The sequence below is a fragment of the Macaca nemestrina genome, chromosome 4 (genome assembly GCF_043159975.1).
Source record: "Macaca nemestrina isolate mMacNem1 chromosome 4, mMacNem.hap1, whole genome shotgun sequence".
Classification (NCBI taxonomy): domain Eukaryota; kingdom Metazoa; phylum Chordata; class Mammalia; order Primates; family Cercopithecidae; genus Macaca; species Macaca nemestrina.
In genome coordinates, this window is record NC_092128.1 from 77,519,882 (window position 1) to 77,537,060 (window position 17,179).

Here is a 17,179-nt window from a genome sequence, read left to right on the forward strand (position 1 = left end):
AAAATTTTGGTATTTCATCAGAAAAAAACTATTTTCTCTTGTTATTTTTTAAATTAAGAAAAAAACTTAGGCTAGTCAAGTGCAGTAGCGAGAAGGCAGAGAAGAGTGGAACAACAAGTTCAATCTGTAACTAGGAACAATCAATTGATATAACTCATATCTTCAGACCAGCCTTAATTGTTATTTTGTAAAGCATTTATTTGCATGGTAAAATAAAACTTTATTACATTCAGCAATACAAAATATAAAACTGAATGATGGAAGTCAATGAATAAGGTAGGATTTGCCAAATAAATATACAAAACATAATGATACACATTTCTTTTATTAAGTGAGATTTACTAGGACAATTTTCTACCATGAAAATGGAAAAATTAGGGTTTTTTGTTTTTGATATTATTTCTTTATATTTATTATTGTTATTATTATTTTTGAGACAAGGTCTTGCTTTGTAGCTCAGGCTGGAATGCAGTGGCACAATCATGGCTCACCGCAGGCCCCCAGTTCAAGCGATCCTCCCACCTCTGTCTCCTAAGTAGCTGGGACCACAGTCAGGCACCACCATGCCCTGCTAATTTTTCTTTTGTATTGTTTGTAGAGACGGGGTTTCACCATGTTGCCCTGGCTGGTCTAGAAGTCCTGGGCTCAAGCCATCCGACCGCCTCCCAAAGTGCTGGGATTACAGGAGTGAGCCACCTCGCCCAGCCGAAAAAGTATTTTTTGATCTTAAAATCTTACGTGGAATGAAAGTGAACAATGAGACAATGAAAGTGGAAGTTTCTCTCAAGCAAATACAGAAGTCAACCATTCCAGCTTTCTAAGGTACTGGTAATACTCTTTCGTCTGTTTTATTTTATGGCATAATTTTAAGACTCCTGTGAGCTATGTCTTTAGGGGAAGTTTGCCAGGGACAGGCAGGGTGTCAATGTGGAATTAACATCAGTTTAATTTTCGCCCGTGGTTACCTGGGCTTCATTCCAGCAACAGGACTTTCAGAAAAAACACTGAGATAAAGCTGTCTTTTTATACCAATAGGTGGCAGTATTGCTTTGAAACAAATGACAGCAAGGACACCGTACAGTCCCATTTTAAGAAACTTGTAGATCCATTGCATTTCTAAAATCTTACACTTTTATTAGACTTTGCCTTTTATTTATTTTATTTTATTTTATTTTTATTTGTGTATTTATTTTTTTCGGAGACGGAGTCTCGCTCTGTCCCCCAAGCTGGAGTGCAGTGGCGCGATCTCTGCTCACTGCAACCTGGGTTCAAGCAATTCTCCTACCTCAGTCTCCCGAGTAGCTGGGATTACAGGCATGCACCACCACACTCGGTTAATTTTTTGTATTTTAGTGGAGATGGGGTTTCACCATATTGCCCAGGCTGGTCTAGAAGTCCTGAGCTCAGGCAATCCGTCCGCCTCGGCCTCCCAGAGTGCTAGGATTACAGCGTGAGCCACCACGCCTGGCCTTTTTTGTTTGTTTGTTTGTTTGTTTCACCATCTGATGGCTTTGTCTCCCAGGTTGGAGTGCAGTGGCGCGATCACAGCTCACTGCAGCTTCAACCTCCTGGGCTCAAGTGATCCTCCCACCTCAGCCTCCCGAGTAGCTGGGACCACAGGCACACGCCACCATGCCCAGCTTCTAGGCTTCAACATGCCCCCCAAAAAGACAATTAAATAGCCAGATGCAGTGGTGCGAGCCTGTAGTCCCAGCTACTTGGGGGACTGAGGTGAGAAGATCGCTTGAGCTCCAGGAGGTCCAGACTCCTGTTAGCTGATTGTGCCACTGGGCGACAGAGCCAGAACCTGTCTCAAAAAACAAAACAAAACAAAATAACAGGGGATTAAATAAAGCACGAACATGGTATTTTAAGGAAATTAAAAAGGACTCACCAATATCACCCCTTCATTCAGAGCCTTGCCTTTGAAAGAAACACACACTCATTTATCTTCCCTCAGGAAGGCCTCTTTCCTGTCAAGTAAACCTAGAGTGATGATTAATGCAGAAAAATAGGCCCCGTGTTGCAAATAATAAGTTTGCTTCTCTGAGAACCTCCAGATTGGGATACATTCAATTCACTAATCTAGTCTCCAGCCTGGCAAAAATTTACTGTGAAAACAACTTCAAGTAAGTTTCTTTTTCACACTGATTGTTGGGATAGGACTGGAATCAGGGATCACAATTTGATCCTAATTTGTTGATGCTCCCTTAATTTTTAAAAATTTTTGCATGTACATGCACTCATGTAACCATCACACTGATTAAAATATAGAATATTTCTAGTAACTAAGAAGGTTTCCTATGCTCTCTCAATTTTTAAAATCAGAAAAAAATATATTTCTCAATTTGTGTATTTAAAACAAAAACAAACAAATAGAAAACATGAAGTAGAAGGGCTGGGGATGTGAAAGCAAAATAAAAGTTGGGGTCCCCACATCACTAAGCTAAAGGGAAAAGTCAAGCTGGGAACTGCTTAGGGCAAATTTAACTTCCATTCTGTTCAAAGTCACTCCTCTGCTCACTGAGATAGATGCAACCCTCACTCTTTCACCTATCTGCGACCTGGGAGCCCCCTCCCTGCTTCAAGCCTTCCTGCCTTCGCTTCAAGTTGTCCTGCCTTTCCAGACTGAACCAATGTGCTTCTTACATATATTGACTGAAGCCTCATGTCTCCTAAAATGTATAAAACTAAGCTGTGCTGCATCACCTTAGGCACATGGTCAGGACTTCCTGAGGCCATGTCACAGGCACATCCTCAACCTCGGCAAAATAAACTTTCTACTCAAATTTTCAGCGTTCACATTTTGATAACCATGGAGGGATGCTGAGTGGAGACGACCCTGACCTTTGACAAGTCTCCTATTGGTGCTTGATACCAGCAGGAGCTAACTTTATGTCTCAAATCAAAAGAACAATTTGCTAAGGTCTGAGAGCACCCCCTCCAGAGAATCCCTGACTTCCCAAAATTTGGTCATGATCCAACTTTATTTTGCCATACAACTCTTTTTCTTTTGAGTTTTACTTGCTCCCAACACAAGGAAGGCAAGTTTTCCTGCTTCCATGATGTTGGAAGCAGGTAATTCCTTTACGGAGTTTGAGCTCGCTTAAAACAGAGATGAGCTTGGTTTTTTGTTGTTGTTGTTGTTTCCTGCTTCTAGGATGGTAGAGAGCAGTCTACAGCCTGAGACCCATCACTAGGTAGAAAACTGGTTTGGGATTCTATCTTGCAAACTCCTTTGAAATGACTAAAGTTAGCATTTAACAACCAGCTGGTGTTAATTTCTTCTTAACACTTAGAGCGCTCAGAAATAGTATATTTTTGTGTGATCATTGTTAGTTTAGCAGCATTTTGTCCTAGTTGAAATATGATAATAAGATTTTTAAAAAGTGTTTAAAGGAGCTCAATGTTAAAAAATCAACTTAATTAAAAGGCCATCCAAGATGTGTGTGGGTATGTGTGCAGATATGCATCTTTGTATTTGAAAGGCCTTCAAGTTTTTGCTTTTTGTTTTTCTCTCCCAAGACCTTGTCTTTTTTTTTCTTTCTTTTTCTTCTCAGTTTTTTTTTTCTTTTTCTTCTCAGTTGACTGAATTCTGTTTTCACCTGATTTTTTTTCTTTTCTTTTCTTTTTTTTTAACTAAAATAGTTATTGCAACGAGGCTACTCTTGGGTTTTTAAGAAAGAGTGTAGTTTAATTTTATGTTTCATTTGGCTCAAAATACAATAAAAAAACATCTCCCTCTAGCACCACCACACTTTCTCTTTCTTTCTGTACCTTATGATGTAAATTTTGCTATTGGATTTTCACCTGAGTTGTTTCCTTTAGTGTGCAAATTTAAGGCTCTTTAGCTGACAACTGCCTAGGGTTGTGAAACAGGCTGTCAAGAATCTGAAAGTCTAAGATAGGAAAAAAAAGAGCAGGGTCTCTATAAATCTATAAAATGTACTTCCATCGGCATGCCTAATACATCTTTGTATGTATTTATGTGTTGTGTACAAAATGTTTCACTACTCAAAATATATAAAAGAGCTCTAATTAATTGGCTTACAGGAAAATAAAAGCTCTTAAATCAGATACTAAAAAAAGAAAAGACTAGTCAAACGCTTTTTCAAGTTTATGTAACTTAAATAAAATCTTTAACATATAAGCTAGCTTTAAAATTATTGGTAAAGTAATATTAGAAATGTCTTAAGAATTGCCAGCACATAGTTTTTGTTTTGCATTTATTAATCAAGCAATTCCATACTTATCCCTGCCAAATGCTCTAACGTGTCAAAATTTGGCATGGGATTATGAAACTATAAACTCAGTCCACAACAGAATGATTTTTGGTTGTGTAATTTTTAATAAGACATTGATAGGCGTTTAATGAAAATAGCTGCATCTTGAATTTAGTAAGATTACCATAACTTCTAATCCTGTGGCTTTAGGCAGTCTAGACCACAGGCAATAAGGAAGTTTGCTTTCGGAAAGGGCTGTTACCATTTTTGTTTCAAAGCTATAAGCTAAGTTGCTCCCAAAGTTAGTTTGGCCTATGCCTAGGAATGAACAAGGACAGTTTGGAGGTTAAGAGCAGGTTGTAGTCAATTCGGCCAAACCTTATTCACTGTCTCAGTTATATATAATTTTGCAATGGCAGTTTCATAACTTCAAATTCATGACTATCACAGTTTTCATAAATAATCTAGGTAGACAATTAAAATAAAATAGATAAATGTAATGGGATAAATACTTGTAGACCAACTGGTCATAATTTCATAATTTAGAATATAAAGTTATATTAAATTAAATCATATATATTTCATTATTTGGGTATTTTCCAATAAATATATATTGTAGGAAAATATTCTTGCAAAAAAAAACAGGTTAAAAATTTTTGTCTAATTCAAAGCTTATTTAAAGGTTATATATAAAACAAGGTAAAAGGAACCATGAAATAAAAAGAGATGTAAAGTCAAAAAAATAAAGAGGTATTTTTGTGTGTGTGTGGAAAGAAAGCTTAAAGAGAAATAATTTTATATGAGAAAGAATCTTATATGGTAAACTTTAATCCTGAAATAAAATGACTGGTTGTTTAAAAAGGAGGGACATTCAGGACAAATCAAAAAGTCCAAGTATTATTACTAAGTTTTGGTTTGCTTAGGGGAAAAACTGAGATTAAAAAAAATTTTTTAAATTAAGGTTATTACATCCATGTATTTTTCTGTATGTACTTTTAAAGTCCTTGTGACATTGAGTTACAGGGCTTTGACTCCTGCATCTAAAAAGGACACAAAGTCCTGTTAAATCTTAAACACCGACAGCAATTAAAGCCTCATCTTCAGGCCCTGTAGAAGATGCCAGTCAAAATAAACTACATTTCTGTGACACAGGGCAATAAATTAAAGGTATTTGAACTCCTCAAGGCCCAGGGACTATCACAGAAGAGATGGGCACGCAATATTGTAAGGGCCAATTTTGAAAGATAAAATAAGTTAAGTTTCTTTATAAATCAGTCATTAATGTCAAAGGCACACTGATGCAAGACCAGCATATGGGCCCCTGTGTCAGATTAACAAGGTTTTCTTGAAGCATTAACCAACTCCTTAGTAAAGGTCATAAAGATTATAAAGTGCTATGGAAGCTGTATCTTATGGTCAAGATTAAAAATGTTATAGACTGTTTATAAAATTTTGAAAAACAAATTTAATTGGCTTCATGCTCGTTTTATTAGGGCTTATTGTTTGGAAAATTAAGTCTCCTCTCAAAGAATAAAGGTTCTTGCCTTTTTTCAAAGTCCGGAAGTTATCACTTTGGTTAAATGAATGACTTATTTTACAAAAACCTGTGATCCAATTTTGTGATATCAAGTGTTTAAAACCTTTGATATTTGACAAACTTTCCAAAATCAAATTATAAATTATGTCTTTTTCTGACCTAATTAAAGCTTTAACATATCAGGTTCCGTAAAGTCCAGAAAATAACATAATTTGGCTTATTTGGTACAAAAATTATACAGGAAGCATTGTTAAATATGAAATGGTGTTGGTTTTTTGGAGGACTGTATTTGTAAAATATGTTATTAGTGTGTGTTCCAAAATTATGGGAAATTACTATAACTCTATATAACTCAGTGTACATTATCAGTAATAATCATAATTGTTATGTTAAAATTATTGTGTGCCACAGAGGTAACAAATGTCCTTTTCAATTGTGTTTTTGACTATGGCTGTCCTAAAACTTTTTGTCATCCATGGACAATTGTTGTCTTGTTTTGGTCCTCTTTAGAAGGTGGTTTTATACTCAGCTATAAAACTAGCAGGTGCTCTTGAATGCAGGTTTCTGATAATTTTGGAGATTGTGACATCAGAATAGAGGAAAAACTTTCAGGACTCATGGAGAGCTATAAAATATTCATGAGTATCAAGCAGAACAGGAATTAACTGCATGGACTGAAATGATCTTTTTGACTTTTTGCTTAAAATGTTGCTGATCCTTTGTTTTGTTTTTCAGTCTTAAAACTTTCCTTTTAACTTTTCTTTTGAGCTATCGGCAGCTTTTAACAATTTAGTATACTCCCATAAACAAAATTGGGAGCATATTTGTTTCTCTGTATTGATTTCTCCAGAATTTGGAAACTATTTGTAAGTCTTCTTAACTTATGGCAATACAGTTATTTGCATAAGTGCAATAAGAATCTGTTTTCATTAATAACAGACCACAATTGGAGAAACTGATTATTTTACCAAGGCTTTGACTGGAATGGTGTGCTTTCGTTTAAGGAATCAAACTTGACTTATGGAGCCAATAAAGCCCTTGAAAAAATTGGCCTCATATTTTGTGTACACAGTCCCTGTACAGGGTTTCTGACCTGTGGTAAGTAAAGAATGTCACTTCTAACAGGCACAGAAGCCCCTGGTTTATCTTAGAACCTCAAGAGAAGAGAAAATTCACCCAACTCATAGATATTTGATGGCACAAATCCATGGCTGGGCTCTGCTTTAAAAAAATCTTATCTGGGATTCCTTCTATGGAACAAAGTTCCATCAAAGCTAATATAAAGCCTATGTAAAAAGTAATTATTTTTTTCTGCACTGTATATAAGTAATTAGGCCAAGTATATTAAAGCAAACCAGTCCTACTATGATTTGTCCATAGCAAAAATGGCAAACTGGAGAGAGAAAAATTATGTTTCAAAAACAATTATATACCTGTTTTTAGATTCTAATCTTGCCTAATGTTTTTCAATTTTTATTATTTCTACAATTTGGGCTAAATTCTAATTTTCTCTTGACTATAAGTCTTCAAAATAATGTTTTCAATTTTTTTCCTTTTTTTTGCTTCTTTTTTTTTCTTCTATTTTTTCCTTATTGGGAGGCACTGAAAACCACGCTGTGCTTTCTTAAAGCCCTGCAAACTGAAACTAGACAACTTAAAATTCGGAAGAAAATAACAGCCACCTATTTACATACATAAGCCACTTTCATACCTGCTACTGATGTATAGACTTCAGAGTAGTGGGGGCTGTATTGATTTTCCAGGAGTGTTCTTTTGTTTGTTGTTCTTTCTCACTTCCTCTTCCACTATTTGCTCTTCATAGGACATGAGACTTCACAACCTGCTAAAAATGAGACTTCAGGACCCACCTATCTAGGAATAAACCATCCTAGCCATGAAAGATCAGGTGAAACCTGAGACCAGAGACTCATTTTCTAGTTAAATGCTTAATGTGAAAGGAAAACAAATCTTGAGGCCCCCAAATCACTAAGTTAAAGGGGAAAGTCAAGTTGGGAACTGCTTAGGGCAAACCTGCCTCCCATTCTATTCAAAGGCACCCCTCTGCTCACTGAGATGCCTATCTGATTGCCTCCTTTGGAAAGACTAAGCAGAAACTCAAAATAATGCAACCCTTCCTGTCTCACCTATCATTTTACATATATTGACTGTACTTCTTACATATATTGATTGATTGATGTCTCATGTCTCCCTAAAGTGTGTAAAACTAAGCTGTACCCCAGCCCCTTGGGCACATGTTGTCAGGACCTCCTGAGGCTGTGTCAGGGGGACGTCCTCAACCTTGGCAAAATAAACTTTTAAATTAACTGACACCTGTCTCAAATTTTTGGGGTTCACAGGAAGAAAGACAACCCTCCTTTATACGTTGATTTGGGCCTCTGCATTGCCTGGATGGGAACTCTGGGATAGATGCTTTTGGAAGGGTCTACTGAACCCATTTCCCAGAAAAGGGAACGGCTCCCCAATTAATAGCTTGGGCTTCTAGGAATCATATTGGTAGTCTGTAACTCCCTACTCATCTGGATATAGTTAACTGGAAAATTTGACCCAGTTTGAGCTAATCATTTTTCTTCTCAGGAATGTGGAATCCAGACCAAAGGAAAGCCAGCCAGTCTGTTTTCATGGCTGTAGGTACAATTTGCATGCTTGGGAGCTGTGGAAATACTGTATTCTGTCATAAGGGCAGATTAGCAGAGAAAGCTAAAGCAAGAGGAAAATAGTAACATGGACACAAGGCAGAAATGGAAAGATCAAAGATGGAAAGAGAATATATCCCAGATTCCTAATGGCTTTCCAAAACTGATCCTCTTCCTTCCTTGTTCCCTAACTACTGGCCTCTTCATATGGTCCTTACATTCTTGTAATAAATTCTCCCTTCTTCGTTTAGGCCATTTCAGATTGGTTTCTGTTTCTTGCAACCAGACACTTTAAAAAAAATAAACTCAAATTTTTTTTCATGCTCCCTTTTTGCATGGTAATTAAGAGCATAGAATGTGGAATAAAAGAGATAAAACTTCAACTCCTTCATTCACTAGTTGAAAACCTAGTAGAAAAACTTAATCACTTAAACTAACTGAGCTTTAATTTCCTTATCTGGAAAAGGGGAATACTTTTAGCTATCTAAAAGCATTTGGGTGTCAAACAAATATAATAATGTATATAAAATACTAATTATAGTACCTGGCACAAAATAAATACTCAATTAGTGGTAATAATGATTACATATTTATTCAGTAAATACTTATCGATTACTAACCATACAAAAGTTAGATGACCTGAAGTGTACAAATATATTCAAGATTTAATCTCTGCTCTCAGACATGTACATATACATAATAGAAGACATTATAGAATAATAAAAGGTACATGAATGTTTTTTAAAACCTAGGACTCTAGGTCATAATCAAAGAAATGCAAATTAAAACCACAATGCAATGCCAACAGAATCAGAAAAATAAAATAGATTAAATATTTTTCTAATTTTTAAATTCTTTTTATTTTTAAACATTTTAATGTAGAAACAGGGTCTCACAGTATTGCCCAGGATAGTCTCGAACTCGTGGCCTCAAACAATTCTCCCACCACAGCCTCCCAAAGTGCTAGAATTACAGGTGTAAGCCACCACATCCAGCCAGTTTAGAGATTTCAAGTAATAGTGAGGATGTTGAGCAACTGCAATTCTTGTACATTAATGGTGGGCATGTAAATTGATATTATCACTTGGGAAAACTGTGTGGCAGTATCTACATATGCATACCTTATGGTCCAACAACTCTACTCTTACCTCTAGACACAACAAAAGTGCATACACACTTTCACCAAAACGCATACATCAGAATGTTAAATGTAGCAAAAAGCCCATCGAAGGATGCATAATTAGATTGTGATAGTATTCATACAATGGAACACTATACCACCACAAGAATGAATCATTCACAAATAACTATAACAATATGAATTTCATAAACATATTAGGAGAAAGAAGCTAGATGCAAGAGAGTGCACATGTTATAATTCCACTTTTATAAAGTTCAAAATTAATCTATGTCCCGAAGTGTGAGTTGTAGTTACCCTTAGGTGGGAGTAGCGACTGGAGAAAGGGTTTCTGGGGTGCTAGTAGTGTTCTGATTCTTGATTATTCCAGTGTGTTCAGTTTGTGAAACTTCTTCAACCTGTACACTTACATTTAGGTAAGTATGTAAGGAAGTACATGTAACTTATACTTAAAATTTTTAAAAATTAAGCTTAGCCAAGTATAGATAAAAGTCACTTCTATCTGGAATGACAGTATAACTGGATGAAGGAAATCACATTTATTTTTTTTTCTTTTTTTCTTTTTTTCTTTGAGACAGGGTCTGGCTCTGTTGCCCAGGCTGGAATGCAGTGGTATGTTCATAGCTCACTGGAACATCGAACTCCTGGGCTCCAGTGATCCTCCCCAAAGCACAGGGATTAAAGGCAGGAGCCACCTCACCCTCAGATCTCACCCAGTAAGAAATCACATTTGCATTAGGCCCTCAACGATAGGCAAGTCTTCCTTGGTAGAGACAGGGAACGAGCATTCTAGAAAAAAAGGAATGGTGGAATGGCACAAAAGCAAAAGCATAGAGGTTTGAAAAAGTAAGGAGCATTTGGAGAATGACTAAATTAGCCAAAGAATAAGGTTGGTAGAAGAAAGTAGGAGAAAAGTTTCAAAACTTGTCTAAAGAATTTGGTCCTTATTCATTGGGCAACAAGGAGCTAGTGAAGTGTTTTGTTCTATTTTGTTTGAAGTGGAAAACAAAATGATCAGATCTACACTCTGGGAAGATCATATACAGGAGACAGTGGAGGAAGAAGAGCCTAGAGGTTGGGTAGGGTAGCCTACAAGGAGAATATAGGACCCTTTGTGATCTGCCCCAGACTGTCACTGAATACTCCCATTTTTCTAAGAGATAGTTTAATTATTTTTTCTGTCTCTTCTCTTTTTCCTTTTTCCCACTTCCTACTTAGCTCTTTAGAAATGCAATTATAGCCTTTACTTCTTCTTCAGCAGATACTCCTTACAGGGCAAGTTCGTCTAACGGTGTCCTTAGAAGCTCCAGAACGGAACTCTTACCCACCAGGAGGTTGCCCCGAGAGATAACAGTCAATTTACAACCCAAAGTATGCCGGCTAGAGTTTTTGGCCACCATTACAACTCATTTCTGCCCATGAAGACACCAACTTGACTGCCTGATAGATAAGGCACCAAGCTAGCACACAAACCCCTCACCGGCTTGTGTCCTCCTTTGCCTTTTAAAAGTGCCCACTTTCTGCTCCAAAGGTGAAGCAGCACACTTAAGGATAGAAGCCTGTACTTCTTCCCCTAAGCTGGCTTTGGAATAAAAAGTCACTTTCTTTATGCCAGACCTTGTTCTTATTAATTGGACTCTGCAAGTGGCAAATGATTGAACCTGCACTTCGGTTGCATGACTACCAACCCATCTCTTCAGCCTCAACCCTCACCCAACCCCATCCAGTTGCAAGCCAGTCATCCAATCACTTGCCGTTCCTTGAACAAACCAAGCCCTGCTGGCTTTGCACATGGGGGTCATCCCTGCGGAAGACCCTTTCTCTGCCCCTTCACCAGGCTTAAGCCGGAAGAGAGACAACTTCCTTCCCTCCAGCACGCCAGAGAGTTTTGCCATAACATAAAGCAAAGCCTGCATGTGCAAAACTTGTCTTCAGGATTCTTAGGACCAAAGAGTGAGTATATAAACCAAATAAGGAAACATAAGCTACAATTAGCTTTTATTCTCAAATTGTGTGAAAACTGTGAAGGAAAACAAATCTGCTACTAATTTTTAACATATTAATTCACAAACAATAAACTTCCATTTTGTAGTTACTCCTGAGACTCTCATCACTTTGAGGAGTCTAACCAGGATCTCTGTAACCACAGAAACATGTAGCGTTTCTATAATTAAAAAACACCAGAGGTCACCTCAGAAGATAGCCCCAGACCCAATTTTATTTTGGTGCACAACATGCTATGCCTCCCCCTTTCCACACTAATAATCAGAAAGATTCTCCTTGGTTATTGCTAAGAAATTGGAAATAAGACATTGCATCATTTGAGTTATTTTTACAGACTCAAGTTGTTCAGTACATGAAGAAAATGTATAAGAGCAGAAGAGAATTATCTCGACGTTTTCCAAGGTTCAAAAGGAAACAGGAAAACTCAAGTAATCCATAATCTTTCGGGCCATCTACACAATACACATCATTAAGCATTGTTAAGTGCAGTCTTCTACCAAAGCAAATATTGGCCCAAGTAACACACATACCAGTGGCAAAGGCGAAGAACAAATATTTGTAGTGAGGTGTCAATGCCAGAACCAGCCCTGATAAAGAGGAATAATGGAAACCAGCTAATGCCTTTTGCCCTGCGGCAATGCCTGTTCCCAGGTCCTCCATCTGGCTTATTACTAGTTGTCTTTCAGAAAACATCTGTCGTAGGTCATCTCTTATGAGAAACCACACTGGACACTGCCTAGTTTGAAGAGGGCTTTGCTGCAGTACCAGGGCACTCCAAGTTTACACTAAGCACAGTCATTGCTACTGTGAAGTGACTAAAGATTTCCTGGTTAGCTCCCATTCTGACTTGGAGTATCTTCAGGATAGGGACTGTATCTTGTTCCTATCTCAGTCTCCCATGCCTAGCAAGTTCTTCACACATTAGGGCCCAGCAAATCTGAATGTATGCCTGAGGTTCCTTTTAATGCTTTTGGCCTCTTAGCCAGTCCTGCAAGGTCTTAAAAGAATATAGTGTGATCTGCTCATAAGTACTACAGTCAGGACTTGAAGGCATCTTCTATCTCTAAAGCCCATGGTTCCCCCCCATAATAATATCACTATTTTCTTTACACAGTTTTAAAAGACAATGACACAATCTAATAGCAGAATAATAAATTATAGGATTACTTTCAAAAACTTAGAAAATACAGATAAACAGAAAGAAAAAAATCACTCAGAATCCCATCTGTTAACATCACAGTACACACCCTTCAAGATCTTTCCTCACATTAAGTCATTACGTACAGACATGTCCAGGTTGGGACCAGGCTTATGTGGACGAATTGTTCTTTACAGGGTCAGTGCCATGACTGCAGTGTTGCTCAGAAGAGACTATTCCTTGTTCCAGCTCAAAAATTGGTGGGTTTTTCATTTCTTTGTTTTACCCCTCAGCAATTGTTTTAAACAGGACATGACTTTTCACTTTGTACCACATATTCTGTACCTTTTTTATATCCTAAAGTTTTTCAAGCTCTTGATGATAAACCAGGCCAATCCACCTCAGTCTTTGCCCAAACAGCTCCCATCTGGAGTCCTCAATCCTTCTGCTCCAATGTAGGCTACTGCTCCTCAGCTGCCAGCAAATGTCCTGAGGCCTCAATGCCCTGCTCCCCTGGGTTCGAGCGACTACTTCGGCATCCCCCACCTTTCTCTTTCTTAAATTATTCTGTCATTGCTGAGATCCATCCTCAAGGAACATTTTTTTAAAGGGTATATTGGAGATAAAATTTCTAATACTTAAATATTTGAAATGCCTTTTTCCTCCTCTTGTTTGGTTAGCCAAAAAATAGCATAGCATAGCAACCTGTATTTTAAATTACTATATAAATTACAATGTAAAACAATAGCAGCGCAACCTGTATTTTAAATTATTTTTCCCAGAACTTTGAAAGTCTTGCTCCATATTTTTCTTAGCATTTCATGATGCTGATAAGAAGTTTGATGCTGATAATTAAGTCTTCTGTTCTCCTCTCTTTCATCTCAGGTTTTAGAGTATGTGAGTTGTGTTTATGTGTATAATTGCTAGATAAAAGGGAACGTGTATATTTCACTGTAGTGGGCAGAATAATGCTCCTCCTCCTCACCTCCCTCAAAGATGTCCATGTCCTAATTCCCAGAACCTGCGAATTTGCTATCTTACACAGCAAAAGAGATTTGACAGGCATAATTAAGGTTACCGACCTTGAGATGGGGAGATTCGACTGGATTGCCCGAGTGCACTCAATGTAATCACACGAGTCCTTGAAAGTGGACAACTTTACTGTCTGGATCAAAGTTGAAACAGAAGGAGGAGGAGATTTGAATCATGAGAGGGACTGGAGCTGCCATTGCTGGCTTTGAAGAGAAAGGACGATAACCATGAGCCAAAAGTACAGGCAGTTTCTAAATGACAGAGCTGCCCTCAGCTGATTGCCAGCAAGACAACAGGCAATTTGAATTTACATATTATCTGCAAGGAACTGTATTCTGCTAGCAACCAGAAGAAGCTGGAAATGGATTCTAGAGCCTAGGAACCCTAGATCCTAGGAACAGATCATAGAGTTTCCAGAAAAAAACACAGCCCTGATGACCCTTTGATTTTAATCCAGTGAGACTCGTACCAGACTTCTGACCTACCGATCTTAAATTAATAAATTTGTGTGTATATTTAAATATGTGTTGTTTTAAGCCACCACATTTGTGGTAATTTGCTACAGTAGCAATAGAAAACCATTTTTTAAAAATAAATGCTGCCAAAATTTCATCCCCCAAAGCTAAATTTATTTATACTTGTACCAACAGGTGATGAGAAAACTCTTCCTCAAAACCTTCACTGACAAGGGATATTTTCAATAGCTTAATTTTTCCAAGCTGATCCTGAAAAATATTTCACTTTTGATTTCATTTGCAGGCCAGGCCTCTGCTTTTTTAACAAGGTTGAGCATCCTTTATATATGTGTTAAACATATTCTGTTTTATTTGGAATTATACCATTTTGTAAAGGTCCTTAGATTTCTAAAATTTCAAACTATTAATAGTTATACTATGACTATACATATAAAAAATATGTCCTGTTCGGTATTTGTTAAACACTTTTAATTTACTGATTTATATCTCCTGCTCTGGAAATTATTTTGCATAGTAAACCCTGTGGCAGAATGTGCTAGCTGTCTAGCTGAATATCAACACTCCCCTCCTTAATAAGCACATCTTGATCTTTTTAATATCATATTGCTGCCCAGAATAAAGGACTACATTTCCCAACTTGCCTTGAAGCTAGGTTTGGCCAGTGAGATATAAATGGAATTATTGAAAAGCTGCTTAAAGTTAGTTCCCACAGCTTAGAAGGGTCTTTCCTCACACCACCCCGACTTCACTTCTTTTTCTCGTCTGGATTTAGACTTAAAGGATGCAGTTCCAGCAGCCATCTTGAACCATGAGGTTGCCACGCACATGGAAACCGCTTAGGGTGGGGACTGGTAGCTCAGCCTGTATTCCTAGCACTCTGAGAGGCCGAGGTGGGAGTATCGCTTGAGCCCAGGAGTTTGAGATCAGCCTGGGTAACATAGTGAGACCCTGTCTCTACAAAAAATAAAAATGTTACCTGGACGTGGTGACTTGTGCCTGTAGTTCCGGCTACTCAGGAGGCTGAGGTGGGAGGATTGCTTGAGCGAAGGAGATCAAAACTACAGTGAGCTGTAGTCATACTACTACATTCCAGCCTGGGCAACAAAACAAAACCCTGTCTTACAAACAAGAATGAAACAAACCATTTGGTAGATGATAGAATAGGTAAAAGCCTGTTGATCCTAATGACTCACCGAAGTCACCAATCCACCTCAAAATCTTCTTTTATGTGAGTGGAAAACTTATGTCTTTTCAATCTTCTATCATTTTGTGATTTTTCTATTGTATGCAGTCGAATCCATTCCTAATACAGAATTCTCACAGTGATCTGTTATGTATTTTATCTGCTACCTTTTGATCCCTCTCTCTTTTTATTTTCCGGGTGAGTGCCTTGAATTCATCTTTAAAACTTTCTTTAAAAAAAAATTCTGCAATTATAATTTCATTTTCTAAGAGTTATTTCTTTTTCATAGCATATATTTTCTGGTTTTGTGTATGTAATAGCTTTTCAAATCTCAGAAGTCACTGGTTGGAAAGTCTGTCCTATTTTGAAGTATACTTCTGTTCTCTGAATTCTTTCCTTTGATGTCACTTTTTTCCCGTTGGTTTATCTTGGATTTTCCTTTTCATGTTAGAGACTTTCATCTGATGTTTATTGATCTTTGGTTACTGCTCACACTAAGAATGAGACAACAATGGGGTAAATTTACATCACATGCCTTATCACAAGATATGCACTGAGGAAAACACTGACTTCGGTAGTATTCCTGCCAAAAGTGCATGACCTGAATTTAATCATGAGGAAACATTAGACAAACTCAAACTAAGGAACATTCTACAAAATGATTGACTTGTCATCTCAAATATCAATACCAGGAAGCACAAAGACTAGGAGATTGGTCCCCATTAAAGGAGATTAAAGACATAAGACAACTGAATGCAACATGATCTAGAAATTTCTTTTCCTAAAAAGGACTTTTTAAATGATCAGCAAAATCTGAATAAGGTCTACAATTAGCTAACAGTATTCTATCAATGTTAATTTCCTGCATTTTATATTCTTCCTCTAATTATGCAAGAGAATGTTTTTAAGAAATAAGCACTGGAATATCTAAGCATAAAGGGGCATCATGTCTACAACTCTGAAATTGTTCCACAAAAATAAATTTCATATCTATCTATTAGTCCATCTATCTCTCTATATATCTGTGGAGAGAGAGAAAAGGATAAAGTACATATGCTAAAATGTCAATATTTCAGAAACTTAGAGATACTGTATATGGGAATTCTTTGTACTTTTCTTCCAGCTTTTCTGTAAATCTAAAATTATGCCAAAATGAAGCCTTTTAAAAAGAATATGGCCCATATAAAGATTTTCTGGGGGCTTTGTGGGCATAGTCAGGACTGGTTAATGACAGGCTTCAATTGTGTGTGTGTGTGTGTGCAGGCATGAAGCCAGCTGTAACTCTGGGAACCCTGAAATGCCAGACTTAAGAGGTATTTACTCTGAGAGTGCTTTCCCTTGCCATCTGCCATATTTTTTCCTGGGCAATTTCTTAAGATTATTTAAACCCTCTAATTTTTGGTTTGGGGTAAATGGCTGCCTACAAATCCTTCCAGTTCAATTTCTCAAACCCATTTCCCACTCTATCCACTATAGCCTTTCTGGGTGTCTGCCAGGACAGTCAGCTTCATGGTGCTCCCTCCGCTGTGGCTGTCTCTATTCAGCTTCATCAATCTTGAGAAAACTTCCAGAAATGTATTGCAATATCTACCAATTATTCCCTTATTCTTCTTATTGTGCTATTTTTGTTTTTATTCTCTATATACTCTATTTTTATTATTATTTATGTAATCTTATTTTTGTTTTTATTCTTTATATATTTTAATTTTGTTCTTATTCTTTATATAATTTTTTTCCTAAGCATGTGCTTCATCAGCCATCTTGAATCAGAATTCTTTAGATAATTTAATGTTA

General features: G+C 37.2%; 1 long non-coding RNA gene across 1 annotated transcript; it reads left to right on the forward strand.

Moving 5' to 3' along the window:
- Positions 1 to 10,274: 10,274 nt before the first annotated feature.
- On the forward strand, positions 10,275 to 14,256 carry LOC139362803 (uncharacterized). Its single transcript, XR_011622169.1, has 3 exons — positions 10,275 to 11,505; positions 12,892 to 12,954; positions 13,713 to 14,256. It is a non-coding gene; the product is annotated as an uncharacterized lncRNA (long non-coding RNA).
- Positions 14,257 to 17,179: the final 2,923 nt, after the last annotated feature.